This window comes from Bos javanicus, chromosome 19 (genome assembly GCF_032452875.1).
Source record: "Bos javanicus breed banteng chromosome 19, ARS-OSU_banteng_1.0, whole genome shotgun sequence".
Classification (NCBI taxonomy): Eukaryota; Metazoa; Chordata; class Mammalia; order Artiodactyla; family Bovidae; genus Bos; species Bos javanicus.
In genome coordinates, this window is record NC_083886.1 from 11201573 (window position 1) to 11216811 (window position 15239).

The 15239-nt window shown below is 39.3% G+C and overlaps 1 protein-coding gene and 1 non-coding gene across 3 annotated transcripts in view; both read left to right on the forward strand.

Moving 5' to 3' along the window:
• Positions 1-15239, forward strand: part of PPM1E (protein phosphatase, Mg2+/Mn2+ dependent 1E) — a 211267-nt gene that overhangs the window by 158608 nt on the left and 37420 nt on the right. The window lies entirely within an intron of this gene.
• LOC133233200 (U6 spliceosomal RNA) lies at positions 5451-5557 on the forward strand. The gene has a single exon (XR_009731671.1). It is a non-coding gene; the product is annotated as a U6 spliceosomal RNA (small nuclear RNA).

Genomic DNA, 15239 nt, shown 5'->3' on the forward strand with positions numbered 1-15239 from the left:
TTGTTATATATTACTATTATTTATTATATTATCTCAACTTTTTAAAAAAGGATTTGATTGCAAATTAAAATGACAAGATATACTACCATTTCACCCACCACAATTGCTAAAATAAGAAGACTGTCCACACCAAATGCTAATGAGTGTGGTCATGTAAAAATGCTACAGTCACTTTGGGGAAAGGTCTACAGTTTCTTAAAAAAGCAAACATATACCTGCCTTATGACTCAACAATTCCTCTTCAAGAGAAATGATAACACTTGTCTACAAAATGACTCATATAGAAATGTTTATGGCAACTTGATCACAGCCAAAACTGGATACAGCTCACATGCCCACAGACAGGAGAATAAACAAACTATAGTATACATGTTAATTGTTTATTTGTTTTTTGTACATTTTTCCTGTTTTATTAAGGATAGTTGATGCACAATATTATAGTTACAGATGTGCCACATAGTGATTCACAATTTTTAAAGGTTATACTCCACGTATACTTTTCATAAAGTGTTAGCTGTATTATCCAAATTGTACAATATATCCATGTAGCCTATTTATTTATTTTTAGAATTGTTATTTATTTACTTTTTGGCTCTGATGGATTTTCATTGCTGCCTGCGGGCTTGCTTTAGTTGCAGTGACCGGGGGCTCCTCTCCAGTTGCAGTGTGCTGGCTTCTCATTACAGTGGCTTCTTTTGTTGCAGAGCACAGGATTTAGGGTGCGGCAGGCTTTAGCAGTTGTGGCACATAGGCTTAGGTGCCCCACAGCATGTGGAATCCTCTCAGCTGCTGTTGCTGCTGGCCTTTCATTGCTAAGTCACGTCCAACTCTTTGCAACCCCATGGAGTGTCGCCCACCAGGCGCCTCTGTCCATGGGATTTCCCAGGCAAGAATACTGGAGAGGGCTGCCATTTCCTTCTCTGGGGGATCTTCTTGACCCAGAAATCAAACCTATGTCTCCTGTTTGGGTTCTTCACCACTCAGCCACCTGGGAAGCCCAGTCTCCTCAGACCAGGGATCAAACCCATGTTCCCTGCATTGGCAGGTGGATTCTTAAGTACTGGACCACCAGGGAAGTCCAGCCTATTTACTTTATTTTATTTTTGGCTATGCCGTATCTTTATTGCAGCATGTGGCTTTCTCTTGTGGCGAGGGGTCTGGGGTGCGTGGGTTCAGTGGTTATGGCCTGCTGGCTTCTCTAGCTATAGCACTCAGGCTTAGTTGCCCTGGAGCAGGTGGCGTCTTGGTTCCCCAACCAGGAATCAAACCCTCCATGGGAAGGCAGATTCTTCCCTACTGAACCACTAGGGAAGTCCCTAACCTATGTCTTCTATCCGTAGTAGTTTGTACCTCTTAATCCCCTATCCCTAACTTGCCCCTTCCCCTTTCTTCTCTCCATTGGTAACCATTAGTTTGTTCTCTGTATTTGTGAGCATGTTCTCCATTTTGTTGTATTGATTCATTTGTTTTTTTAGATTCCACATGTAAGTGATAACATACAGTATTTGTCTTTCTCTGACTTGACTTCACTTAGCATAATACCCTCCAAGTCCATCCATGTTGTTGCAGATGGCAAAATTTCATTTTTGATGGCTGAGTAATAATACCCATATATATTCCATGTATAATATTTGCATTCATATCTTGGCTATTATAAATAATGCAGCTGTAAACACTGGAGTGCATGTATCTTTTCAAATTAGTGTTTTTGTTTTTTTCAGATATGTACCCTAGAGTGGAATTGCTGCATCATATGGTGGTTCTATTTTTAGTTTTCTGAGAAACCTCTGTACTGTTTTCCACAATGGCTGCACTAAATACAGTTCCACCAACAGTGTACGAGGATTCCGTTTTCTTCACGTCCTTGCCAATACTTGTTATTTGTGTTCTTTCTGATGATAGCCATTCTGATAGGTATGACGTGATATCTCTTGTGCATCTAATTTGCTTTTCTCTGATTATTGTTGAACACATGAAAGCAATCTTTTCATGTGCCTGTTGGCCATCTGTATGTTTTCTTTGGAAAAATTCCATTCAAGTATTCTGCCCAGTTTTTAATCAGGTTTTTTTTTTTTTATGTTGACTTATATGAACTGTTTATATATTTTGGATATTAACCCCTTATCAGCCACATCATTTGCACATATTTTCTCCTGTTCAGTAAGTTGTCTTCATTTTGTCAGTTGTTTCCTTTGCTGTGCAAAAGTTTTTAAGTTTAATTGGGTACCATTGGTTTATTTTTGCTTTTATTTCCTTTTCTTTAGAACCCAGATTCAGAAAAAATATCACTATGATTTATGTTAAAGAGTGTTCTGCCTATGTTTTCTTCTAGGAGTTTTACAGTTTCTGGTCTTACATTCAGGTCTTTATTTTGATTTTATTTTTTTATATGGCATTAAAAATTCTCTAATTTTATTATTTTACATTTAGTTGTTCAGTTTTCTCAGCACCACTTATTGTAGACTGTCTTTTCTCCATTGTGTAGTCTTGCCTCCTTTGTCATAGATTAATTAACCATTAGTGTGTGGGGTTATTTTTGGTCTCTCTACTGTGTTCCATTGATCCACATGTCTGTTTGTGCCAGCACAATACTGTTTTGATGACTGTAGCTTTATAGTATAGTCTGAAGTCAGATATCATGATTCTTCCAGCTCTGTTCTTCTTTCTCAAGATTGTTTTTACTCCTCATGGTCTTTTGTATTTTCATACAAATTTTAAAATTATTTGTTCTAGTTCTGTGAAAAATGCCCTGGGTATTTCTCATAGAAATTACATTGAATCTGTGGATTCCTATGAGTAAGATAGTCCCATTTGAATGCAGAGTTCCAAATAATAGCAAGGAGAGATAAGAAAGCCTTCCTCAGTGATCAATGGAAAGAAATAGAGGAAAACAACAGAATGGGAAAGACTAGAGATCTCTTCAAGAAATTAGAGATAACAAGGGGACATTTCATGCAAAGATGGGCTCAATAAAGGGCAAAAATGGTATGGACCTAACAGAAGCAGAAGATATTAAGAAGAGGTGGCAAGAATACACAGAAGAACTGTACAAAAAAGATCTTCACAACCCAGATAATCATGATGGTATGATCACTCACCTAGAGCCAGACATCCTGGAATCTGAAGTCAAGTGGGCCTTAGAAAGCATCACTATGAACAAAGCTAGTGGAGGTGATGAAATTGCAGTTGAGCTGTTTCAAATCCTAAAAGATGATGCTGTGAAAGTGCTGCACTCAATATGCCAGCAAATTTGGAAAACTCCGCAGTGGCCACAGGACTGGAAAAGGTCAGTTTTCATTCCAATCCCAAAGAAAGGCAATGCCAAAGAATACTCAAACTACTGCACAATTGCACTCATCTCACACGCTAGTGAAGTTCATGCTCAAAATGCTCCAAGCCAGGCTTCAGCAATACATGAACCGTGAACTTCCTGATGTTCAAGCTGGTTTTAGAAAAGGCAGAGGAACCAGAGATCAAATTGCCAACATCCGCTGGATCATGGAAAAAGCAAGAGAGTTCCAGAAAAACATCTATTTCTGCTTTATTGACTATGCCAAAGCCTTTGACTGTGTGGATCACAACAAACTGTGGAAAATTCTGAAAGAGATGGGAATCCCAGACCACCTGACCGGCCTCTTGAGAAACCTATATGCAGGTCAGGCAGCAACAGTTAGAACTGGACATGGAACAACAGACTGGTTCCAAATAGGAAAAGGAGTACGTCAAGGCTGTATATTGTCACCCTGCTTATTTAATTGATATGCAGCTGGGCTGGAAGAACCACAAGCTAGAATCAAGATTGCTGGGAGAAATACCAATCACCTCAGATATGCAGATGACATCACCATTATGGCAGAAAGTGAAGAGGAACTAAAAAGCTTCTTGATGAAAGTGAAAGAGGAGAGTGAAAAAGTTGGCTTCAAGCTCAACATTCAGAAAACGAAGATCATGGCATCTGGTCCCATCCCTTCATGGCAAATAGATGGGGAAACAGTGGAAACAGTGTCAGACTTTATTTTTCTGGGCTCCAAAATCACTACAGATGGTGACTGCAGCCATGAAACTAAAAGACGCTTACTCCTTACAAGGAAAGTTATGACCAACCTAGATAGCATATTGAAAAGCAGAGACATCACTTTGCCAACAAAGGTTCGTCTAGTCAAGGCTATGGTTTTTCCTGTGGTCATGTATGGATGTGAGAGTTGGACTGTGAAGAAGGCTGAGCGCCGAAGAATTGATGCTTTTGAACTGTGGTGTTGGAGAAGACTCTTGAGAGTCCCTTGGACTGCAAGGAGATCCAACCGGTCCATTGTGAAGGAGATCAGCCCTGGGATTCCTTTGGAAGGAATGATGCTAAAGCTGAAACTCCAGTACTTTGGCCACCTCATGCGAAGAGTTGACTCATTGGAAAGGACTCTGATGCTGGGAGGGATTGGGGGCAGGAGGAGAAGGGGACGACAGAGGATGAGATGGATGGATGGCATCACCGACTCGATGGACATGAATCTGGGTGAACTCCGGGAGTTGGTGATGGACAGGGAGGCCTGGCGTGCTGCGATTCATGGGGTCACAAAGAGTCGGACATGACTGAGCGACTGAACTGAACTGAACTATCCTAGGACAGAATTTATGTATTATAATCACTGATACTGTAGATATTATATGGCTCAAAAGAACTGGCAGGATGCTCGAGGGAGTTGAAAGTGATAAAACTACAGAGAATGTCCTCTTACATAATCTAAAAACCAAGTTAATAAGAAAAGACGAGGGATCTAAACAGTGGGAAGCTGAACATAGAAGAGCACCATAAGAAAATCCCAGGGTGCTGTTTGTACAAGACTATAGTGCCCACGGTGTTTTCCAGGAAAGAAAAACAGGAGCTGGTTTGCTTGAACATATGGAAAATATCATTGAATCATGTGCCAGAGTGGTGTTGGAGCATTTGGGAAAAAAATACTATTGGTAGGTATGTTGAAAAGAAAGCAAATGGGAAAAAAAAATTAAGCAGTTATTAACTCTAGGGTGAAAAAGTTGTACAAGAAAGGAATTATGGTCTTAGTATATGCTTCAGAAATTCACACTATTTGTATATCTGAAATTTTAAAAAACTTACTGATTTAACCAAATATCGGCGGAGAGGGGAGTTGTGTGTCTGAGGAGAGAAAGTAAATCTTCATTATGAAGAAAAGACATAGATAATTGATAAGTCAAGAACTAATACCTCTTCTACCATGGGAAGAATATATCTGCTATCTAGTATTGATAAATTAAGAAATATCAGTATAAACATTTTTTAGAAATATGGAAACAGGAGAATGACTAGGCTGGTAGTCCTGTAGCATAGAAGACAATGGGTAAGGGTTTTCTGTCTTTCATCTTGACTCTTTTTCGTTCAATTTTACTTTAAAAAGTTTATATATGATTACAATATTTTATTTAAAATTAAAGTAGTGCTCGCTTCGGCAGCACATATACTAAAATTGGAATGATACAGAGAAGATTAGCATGGCCCCTGCGCAAGGATGACACGCAAATTCGTGAAGCGTTGCATGTTTTTTTACTATTTGGTACAGGACCTGAAGTGTTTAGTGTTTAGTCTTATTGGATTACATTTCAAGATTAAACCAATCTAAACTATATGTTTTTTGAAACTGGGTTTATATTTAATTAAGGGGTGGGTGAGGGAGGATTTGTTCATTTATAATATTGGGGGTTGTATGAATGTGAAGCAAACTTTTTTGTATGCAAATTGAAAATAAGACAATATTTAAGCAGGCTTAATTGTTATCTTCACCTAGTCCAAGTGGGTTGAGCAGTCACCACACACATTAAACTGTAAATAAAAGCCACCTTTTGTTGAAATTTTGCTCCAATAAAACATCACAGCCTGAAAAAATAAATAAATAAAATTAAAGTAATTTAGACTTCCCCGGTGGCTCAGATGGTAAAGCATGTGCCTACAATGCAGGAGACCTGGGTTCGATCCCTGGGTTGGGAAGATCTCCTGGAGAAGGAAATGGCAACCCACTCCAGTGTCCTTGCCTGGAAAATCCCATGGACAGAGGAGCCTGGTATGCTACAATCCATGGGGTCGCAAAGAGTCAGACATGACTGAGCGACTTCATTTCACTTCACTTCTAAAGTAATTTAACAAATAATGGATCATATATCTTTGCACAGTATACACAAAAAGGGATGTAATAATATTCTTTGAAGCATTGTTTATGGTATTAAAAATTATAAATAATCCTCGATACAGTCTGTAGCAGCTTAAAATAATTTTTCTATTTGTGTGTGTTCACTGGCATGGAAAATTCTGTAAAACATATTGCTAAGGGAAAAATACATTTTGTACTAGTACATATATAGTTTCATTTATATTACAATAAATTAAAAACAAAGCTATATTTTTCTATTTGTCAACATTTAGAAAAAAATCTAGAAGGATATAGCAAACTGATTACTTTTACCTTTAATTTTACTTTAAATACGTAAGTATTCTTTGATTTTTTTTTTTTAAACAAGAATGTGGTATGTGTTACATTTCAATTAAATGAATAAAGACATAAGCTATATTCATGAAAAAATTAGATTAAGGGACTGGAATTCAGAAAATATGTTTATTATAGTCACCATGTTGTTGATAAGCTATATAACTTTTAGCAAATTATCTTATATCTCTATTTTATTTATTTATTTATGGCTGTGCTAGGTCTTCATTGCTGTGTGGGCTTTTTTCTAGCAGCAGAGAGCAGAGGCTACCCTCTCGTTGCGGTGGCTTCTCTTGTTGTGGAGCACGGGTTCTGGGGCTTGTGGGCTTCAGTAGTTGAAGTCCATGGGCTCAGGAGTCGTGGCCCCCGGGCTCTAGAGTTCAGGCTTGATAGTTGTGATGCGTGGGCTTAGCTCCTCTGTGGCATGTGGACTCTGTCCAGATCAGGGATTCAACCTGTGTCTCCTGCATTGGCAAGAGCCACCAGGGAAGCTATCTCTGTTTTCTTAATAGAATCTTACTATTATCATGTGTTCCTGGGATAAACAGTTAACTATTAGAGGTTTATAATATAGCTTTCAAGACTTTACAACTGGATTTTAAATGTGGCTCTACTGTTAAGCTCTCTAATCATCAGTTTCTTCAGTTAGGAATTTCAGAAGCACCTTGTTTCACAGTGTTATTGTGAGAATTAAACAAAGTAAAAGATGTAAAGAATTTAGTACATTAGCTGGTAAGTAGTAAGAGCTCAAAAGATTGTAGCTACTTTTATCATTTTTTTGTGAAAAATAGATATTTTGTTATGTCAATATTGCATTCAAAATGTAGATGTCATAGCTTATGACCTAAAGTAATATCTAGAAATAGTGATGTGTAATGTTAAAATCATTAAATAGGGTTCTATTTCTGGTTATGTTTCAAAGAATAATTGTGTTTCATTTTAGTAAAGTCCCTGGTCTTTAATAAAACAAAGATCATGGCATCTGGTCCCATCACTTCATGGCGAATGGATGAGGCAAAAGTGGAAACAGTGACAGATTTTATTTTCTTTAGCTCCAAAATCTCTGCAGACAGTGACTGAAGCCATGAAATTAAAAGATGCTTGCTCCTTAGAAGAAAAGCTTTGACAAACCTAGACAGCATACTATAAAGAAGAGACATCACTTTGCCGACAAAGGTCCATATAGTCAAAGCTATGGTTTTTCCGATAGTCACGTACAGATGTGAGAGTTGGACCGTAAGGGAGGCTGAGTGCCGAAGAACTGATACTTTCAAACAGTGGGGCTGGAGAAGACTCTTGAAAATCCCTTGGACTGCATGGAGATAGAACCAGTCAGTCCTGAAGAAAATCACTGGAAGGACTGATGCTGAAGCTGAAGCTGCAATACTTTGGCCACCTGATACCAAGAGCCAACTTGGAAAGAGTTGGACTTTCCAACTCTTTTCCAAAGAGCCAACTTGGAAAGAGTTGGACTTTCCAACTCTTTTCCAAGAGTTGGACTCTTGGAAAGAGTCATTGGAAAAAGACCCTGATACTGGGAAAGGTTGAGGGCAGGAGGAGAGGGGGGTTGGCGACAGAAGATGAGATGGTTGGATGGCATCATGGACATGAATCTGAGTAAACTCTGAGAGATAGTGGAAGACAGGGAAGCCTGGCGTGCTGCAGTTCATGGGGTCTCAAAGAGTCAGACACAATTTAGCTATTGAACAACAGCTCAAATTTTCTTTAATTTGAGCAAACTCTGGGAGGTAGTGGAGGACAGAGGAGCCTGGCATGCCGTGTGCAGTCCATGAGGTCACATAGAGTAGGACGTGATTGAACAACTGAACAACAATAAATATATATAGTTGGATATATAATATTTTTTTAGTTTCAGGTATACTACAGAGATTTGACATTTGCATGCCTTATGAAATGATCATCACATTAAGTGTAGTACCTTAATCTGTCCCTATACAAAGTTATTATGATACTGTTGAACCATATTCCTTATTTTTGTATTACATCACCATGGCTTATTTATAACTGAAGGATTTTTTTTTTTACCCATTTATCCCCTCCATCTATCTTTTTACCCAGCCCCAACCTTCTCCTCCCCTCTGGCAACCACCTATTTGTTCTCTGTATCAGTGAATCTGTTTTCTTTTTTTTAGATTGCACATATAAGTGAAATCATACAGTATTCCTGTTTGACTTCTTTCCTTAGCATAATACCCTCTACATCCATTTATGTTGCAGAGGCAAAATTTTATTTTTTTATGGCTAAGTAATACTATTCCATTGTATTAATACACTACATCTTCTTTATCTGTTCATCTTTTGACTAACTCTTGGGTTGTTTCCATGTCTTGGTACTATAAAAAATGCTGCAGTGAATTTTGGAGTGTATGTGTCTCTTCAAATTAGTACTTTTTAAAGCTATGTACCAAGAAGGGAAATTGTTGGGTCATATGGCAGTTCTACATTTAACTTTTTGAGGAACCATCATACAGTATTCCATAGTGGTTGTACCATTTTTACAGTCCCACCAACAGTACACAAGGATTTCCCTTGCCTGAAGACATATCCAAAAATCTATTGTTGAGACCAACATCAAAGAGTGTACTGTCTATGTTTTCTTCTAGGAGTTTTTTGGTTTCAGATCTTATATTTATGTCTTTAATCCATTTTGAGTTTATATTTGTATATGTTTGAGGAAGTTGTTTGATTTGATTCTTTTTCATGTAGCTGTCCAATTTTCCCAGCATCATTTGTTGAACAAGGCTCCTTCTCCCCCATTGTATATTCTTGCCTTTCTTGTTATAGATTAACTGATTATATAAGTATAGGTTTATTTCTGGGCTCCTTATTCTGTCCTGTTGATCTGTGTGTCTGCTTATGTCAGCACCAAACTGTTTTAATTACTGTATCTTTGTAGTGTAGCTTGAAATCAGGATGTGAGATGCCTCCAGTTCTCTTCTGCTTTCTTAAGGTTGCTTTGACTATTCAGGATCTTTTGTGTTTTCATACAAATACTAGGATTCTTTGTTCTAGTTCTGTGAAGAATACCCTTAATAATTTCATAGGGTTATCATTGACTCTCTAGATTGCCTTGGGTGTTCAGTGGTCATTTCAACAATATTAATCCTTCCAATCCATGAGCACAGTGTGTCTTTCTATTGGTTGGTATTGTCTTCCGTTTCTTTTATCAATATCTTACAGTTCTCAGAGTACAAGTCTTTCTCCTCCTTGGTCAGATTTGGTCTCAGGTATTTTATTATTTTTGATGTGAGTCTGGCTTAAGGTTTATCAGTTTTTTTTTTTATCTTTTTAAAGAACCAGCTCTTAGTTTCATCAATCTTTTCTTAGTCTCTATTTACTACTGCTCTGATTTTATTATTTTTTAATGTAATTTTATTCCTTATGGCTGTGCTGGGTCTTTGTTGCTGCACGGGCTTTTCTCTAATTGTCCTGAAAGGAGTCTACTCCCTAGTCGTACAGGCTTCTCTTCGCAGTGGCTTCTCTTGTTGTAGGGCATGGGCTTCAGGTGTGAGGGCTTCCATAGTTGCAGCACACGGGCTTGGCAGTTGTGACTCCCAGGCTCTAGAACACAGACTCAGTAGTTGTGGTACATGGGCTTATTGCTTCATGGCATGTGGGATCTTCCCGGACGAGGGGATCAATTCCATGTCTCCTGCACTGACAGGTGGATTCTTTACTGCTGAGCCACCAGGGAAGCTCGCGCTGATCTTTATTATTTGTTTACTTTACTAACTTTGATTTTTCTTTGCTCTTCTTGTAGTTTCTTTAGATGTAAGTTTAGATTGCTTTTTTTGAGATTTTTTTATTTCCTGAGGTAGGCTTGTATCACTAGACTTCCTCCTTAGAACTGCTTTTGCTGCATCCCGTAGATTTTGAATTGCTGTGTGTCCATTTTCTTTTGTTTCCAGGTATTTAGTAGCATGTTGTTTAGATTCTACATACTTGTTTTTCTTGCAGTTTTTTTCCTTATAGTTGATTTCTAGTTTCCTAGTGTGGTCATAAAAAACTTGATATGATTTCACTTTTCTTAAATTTATTGAGATGTTTTATGGCCTATAATGTGGTCTGTTCTGGAGAATATTTCATGTACATTTGAAAATAATAGGTATTCTGCCCATTTTGTCCTGTGTATGTCTACTAACTTCTAATAGGTATATTAGATCTGATGTGTCATTTAAGGCCAGTGTTTCTTTATTGTTTTTCCTTCTGGATGATCTGTCCATTGATATAAGTGGGGTATTAAAGTTCTATACTATTATTGTATTGTTCTCAGTTTCTCCCTATATTTTGTTAGTATTTGCTTTATGTATTTAGGTGCTTCTATGTTGGATGCATATATATTTACAGTTGCTATATTGTCTTGTTGGATTGATCACCTTATCATTGTGTAATGTTCTTTGTCTTTGTGACAGCTTTCTTTTAAAGTCTACTTTTTTAATATTGATTTTGCTATTCCATCTTTCTTTTTGTTTTCATTCACCTGGAATAATTTTTTTTCCCCTCACCTACATTCTTTGTGGTTTTATTTATTTTAAAGAAATAATTATTAATGTTCAAAATGAATTTAACTTCAAGGATATTCATTAGAACATAAATGAAAAATCTTCCCATGATGTTTAGTCTCCCATAATTTTTCTATTAGTTTACTGTATCTGTTTTGTTTTATTTTACATTTAGATGCTAATTCATTAGGATTTTATGTGAGATATGTAATACAAAGGGATTTCCCCTGTTGAATAGTTCTGCTTTCCCAGCTGACATAAAATATCTTCTGTCTCACTAGCTAAAGTCCCTTTCCTACAGATACCTCTTGAGTGCCCTGGAGAGAGTGAGGTAAGCTCACCAACCTGAGCTCTTCTTCTGCAAGGTACAGCTACCGTCATAGCCTGTGTAGAGATAGCAGGGAGTGTGCAACACCCAGAAATGCTCAGAGGCCATCAGTGCGTAGCAGGAACCCCGCCTCATAATAACCAGGCAGTGTGGGAGCCTCGAGGCACTGATACTGACCACAGGGTGAGGGCTGAGGACACCAGCCTGCTCAGGGAGAAGAAGCCTACTGCCTTCAGCTGGTCCAGATTCTCCTGCCGCTTGCACACCTGGCTGTCTGAGTAGCTGTTCTCTGTCACAGGGTCTTTAGCTTGCTCTTCTTCTCTGCCTGCTCCCATAGGCAGTACCCTTTGTTTCTGTTCTGCCAGGATGAGAAGTAGGAGTACCGCAAAGTGAATGCTGACAGGATCACCTCCTTGGTAAACAGGACTGGTGTCACTGTGTTCACTTAGTGCAGCGTCCACGCCTGGCTTCAGGGAGACACCTGTTGGAGAGGGAGAAGCCCGCTGGGAGGGCTTCTGAGGCTTTGCTGGGAGTGATAAACTTACGGGGCTCTGTGCCCAGCCCTTGTTGGACCCCCAGGCTAACTGCGCTTCAGCCAGGCGCCACATCTCTCTCCAGCCTCTTTCAGTTAACAGGCTCTCAGGGGACAGACAGCCTCTTTCCAGTGTGCTTAGAGGAGAAACTATAAGAAAGAAGTGAGCCAATAAATTTGCATGCCCCAGATCCTGGGGGGTGTAAAATCATCCGTGGAAATGCCACTGTTATCTACCAGGCCTGTCAGGGGACATGGTGTTCTCATCGCCAGCATCTGCAGCAGACGTGTTTGCTTCTCCCTCGCTGACTAACGCTTTGATGGCCAGACTGCCTTCTGGAGTACTTCCAGTTTCTGACTGGTGGCTTCTGGGCTGGCCCTGGGTACAGTTTACCCTACGAGGCCGCCCAGTTCAACTTGCAGGAGTCTGGCTTGGCCATTGGGTTTTCACTTGAGGTTGTTGATGACCGTGCAGCTTCTTCCCTGTCTGCTTTACTCAACCCCCCTGAGGCCTTTCTGGTATCCTTTCTCCTGGTGCGGCTATGGCTGACCAGCCTCCCTCTTCTCAGTGAGGTGGGAGATGGAAGGCATGACCGTCAGCCTGAGTAGTCTGTGCCGATCCCCCAGCCTTGTGGAGCTTTCATTGGTGAATTGTTCACCACTGGGGAAAGACTATTTAGTGGGGCATCCAGATATACTTCTGAACAGTTTTTAATAACTGGATCAGACATTTTGAGTCCTTGCTCTGCCCTTGGAATAATTCACAGCCACATAACAAATCACCATCTTGGGCATCCGACTCTGGCCCTTGCCTCACTGATCCCATAGCAGGGCAGGACTGCCCTGAGGGGAGGATGCAAGGCTGCAGGGCTGTAGGACGCGGGCGACGGGTACACGGCTCCCACGGCGTGGCAAGGTGGCAGCACCCAGCTGCCCGCCGCCAGGGCATCCAGCCCTAGACCTGTCTATGTGTGTCTTTAGAAATGAGTCTCTTGTAAGCCGCACATATATATGAGTCTTGTTTTGTTATCCATTCATCCACCCTGTGTCTTTTGATTGGAGCATGTAGTCTATTTATACTTAAAATAATTCTTGATAGGTATGTAGTTATTGCCATTTCATTGATTGTTTTCTTGTTTTTGTAGCTCTTTGTTCCTTTCTTCTTTGCTCTCTTCTGTGATTTGATGGCTATCTTTAGTGTTATGTTTGGATTCCTTTTTCTTTTTTGTATATGTGTCTTTTGTAGGTTTTTGGTTTGTGGTTACTGTGAAGTTCATATATAACAGTGTATGTCTGTGTTTATAAAGGTCAACTTAAAATAATCAATTGTAATATATATATACACTTACATATATATATCAATTTAAAATAATCATTCATTTTTTGAATGTGATGAGGGGAGTAAAAATGTAGGGTGGTTAGACTGCATTTGAACTTGAGATCATCACCTTAAAATAGTCATTCATATTTATGAATGATTTTTACTCCCTTCATCACATTTAATGCTTTTAATGTCATATTTCACATCTTATTGTTTTGTATATCCCTTAACTACTTGTAGATATAGCTGGTTTTATACTTCTGTCTTTTAACCTTCCTACTAGCTGTATAAGTGACTGATCTTCTACCTTTACTGTACATTTGCCTTTACCAGTGAGATTTTTCTCTTCATAATTTTGATATATCTAGTTGTGACCTTTTCTTTCCTGCTTACAGAAGTCTCTCAAACATTTCTTTTAAAGCTAGTTTAATGGTGCTAAACTCTTTTAGCTTTCGTTTGTAAAACTTTTTTATCTCTGCTTCAAATCTGAATGATAACCTTGTCAGGTGTAGAGTATTCTTGGTTGTTATATTTTCTCTTTTATCACTTTGAATATATCATGTCATTGCCTTCTGGCCTGCAAAGTGTCATTTAAAAAGTCAGCTGATAGTCTTATGGGAATTTCTTATACCTCACTAGTTGCTTTTCTCTTGCTTTTCTCTCTAATTTTTGCCATTTTCATTATAATGTGTCTTAGTATAAATCCCTTTGGGTTCATCTTGTTTGAACCTGGATATCTTTTTCCTGTCCCAGGTTAGGGAAGTTTTAAGCTCTTATTTCTCCAAATAATTTGTCTTCCCCTCTTTCTTTTCCTTCTGGGACCTTTGTAATATGAATGTTAGTAAGCTTAATGTTTTATCAGAGGTCTCTTATAGACTATCCTGCCTTTTTTTAAATTACTTTTTCTTTTTTCTATTCAGTTTGGGTGATTTCTGTAATCCGTTTTCCAGATTGCTGATCCATTCCTCTGTATAATCTAATCTACCATTGATTACTTACGGTGTATTTTAAAATTTCAGTTACTGTGTTCTTTTGCTCTGTTTAGCCCTTCTAACTGTTTAAATTCTCACTGTTTTCATTCTTCCACATTTGGTGAGTATCCTTATGGTCATTCCCTTGAATTCTTTATTGGATAGATTGCTTATCTCCACATTTAAATCTTTTTCTGAGGTTTTTGTCTTATTCCATTGTTTAAAACATATTTCTCTGTCTTCTCATATTGCCCAAATACCTGTTTATTTCTTTCTGTTAGATTGGTCAATGGTGTTTCCTGATCTCGGAAAAATGGCATTTTTTAGGAGACCCCACAGCACACTCTCCTCTGGCTACTAGAGTTATATGCTCTAGCTGTGCTCCCTGTGTGGGCTGCATGGGCCCTTATGCTGGGATGAGCTGACTGCTGTGGGGCACTGGTAGGAAGGGCTGGCCTCTAGCCCGGTTGGTGTGAGGCTGTGCCTTGTGCAGTGGCTGTGGGCCAGGCCCACTGGGAGGGCAGGTTGCCTGTTCAACCCAGGAGGTGCATGGGGCTGCTGCTGACCTCCTGATTGATGAGCCTGGGGCCCTGCTTGGCTGTCTGCATAGCCTGAGGGGTTTGGGAGTACCTGCTTTCTTGGTGATTCAGTGGTAAAGAATCCACCTGCCAGTGCAGGAGACACGGGTTCAATTCCTCATCCAGGAAGATCCCAAATGCTGTGGAGCAACTAAGCATGTGCACCACAGCTACTGAACTTGTGCCCTAGAGCCCATGCTTGACAACAAGAGAAGCCATGCAATGAGAAGCCCACACACCCACAACAAGAGAGGAGCCCCTGCTTGCCGCAACTAGAGAAAAGCCTACGCAGCAACTAAGACACAGCACGGCCAAAAATAAATAAATAAAATTATATTTTTAAAAAATGCAGCAAGCCAGTCTGAGAGTGACAAACTTAGAAAATAAAAATACTGGTTCAATTTTCAGTCTAGTTCAGTCGCTCAGTCACGTCCAACTCTTTGCAACCCCATGAACTGCAGCACATCAGGCCTCCCTGTTCATCACCAACTCCCG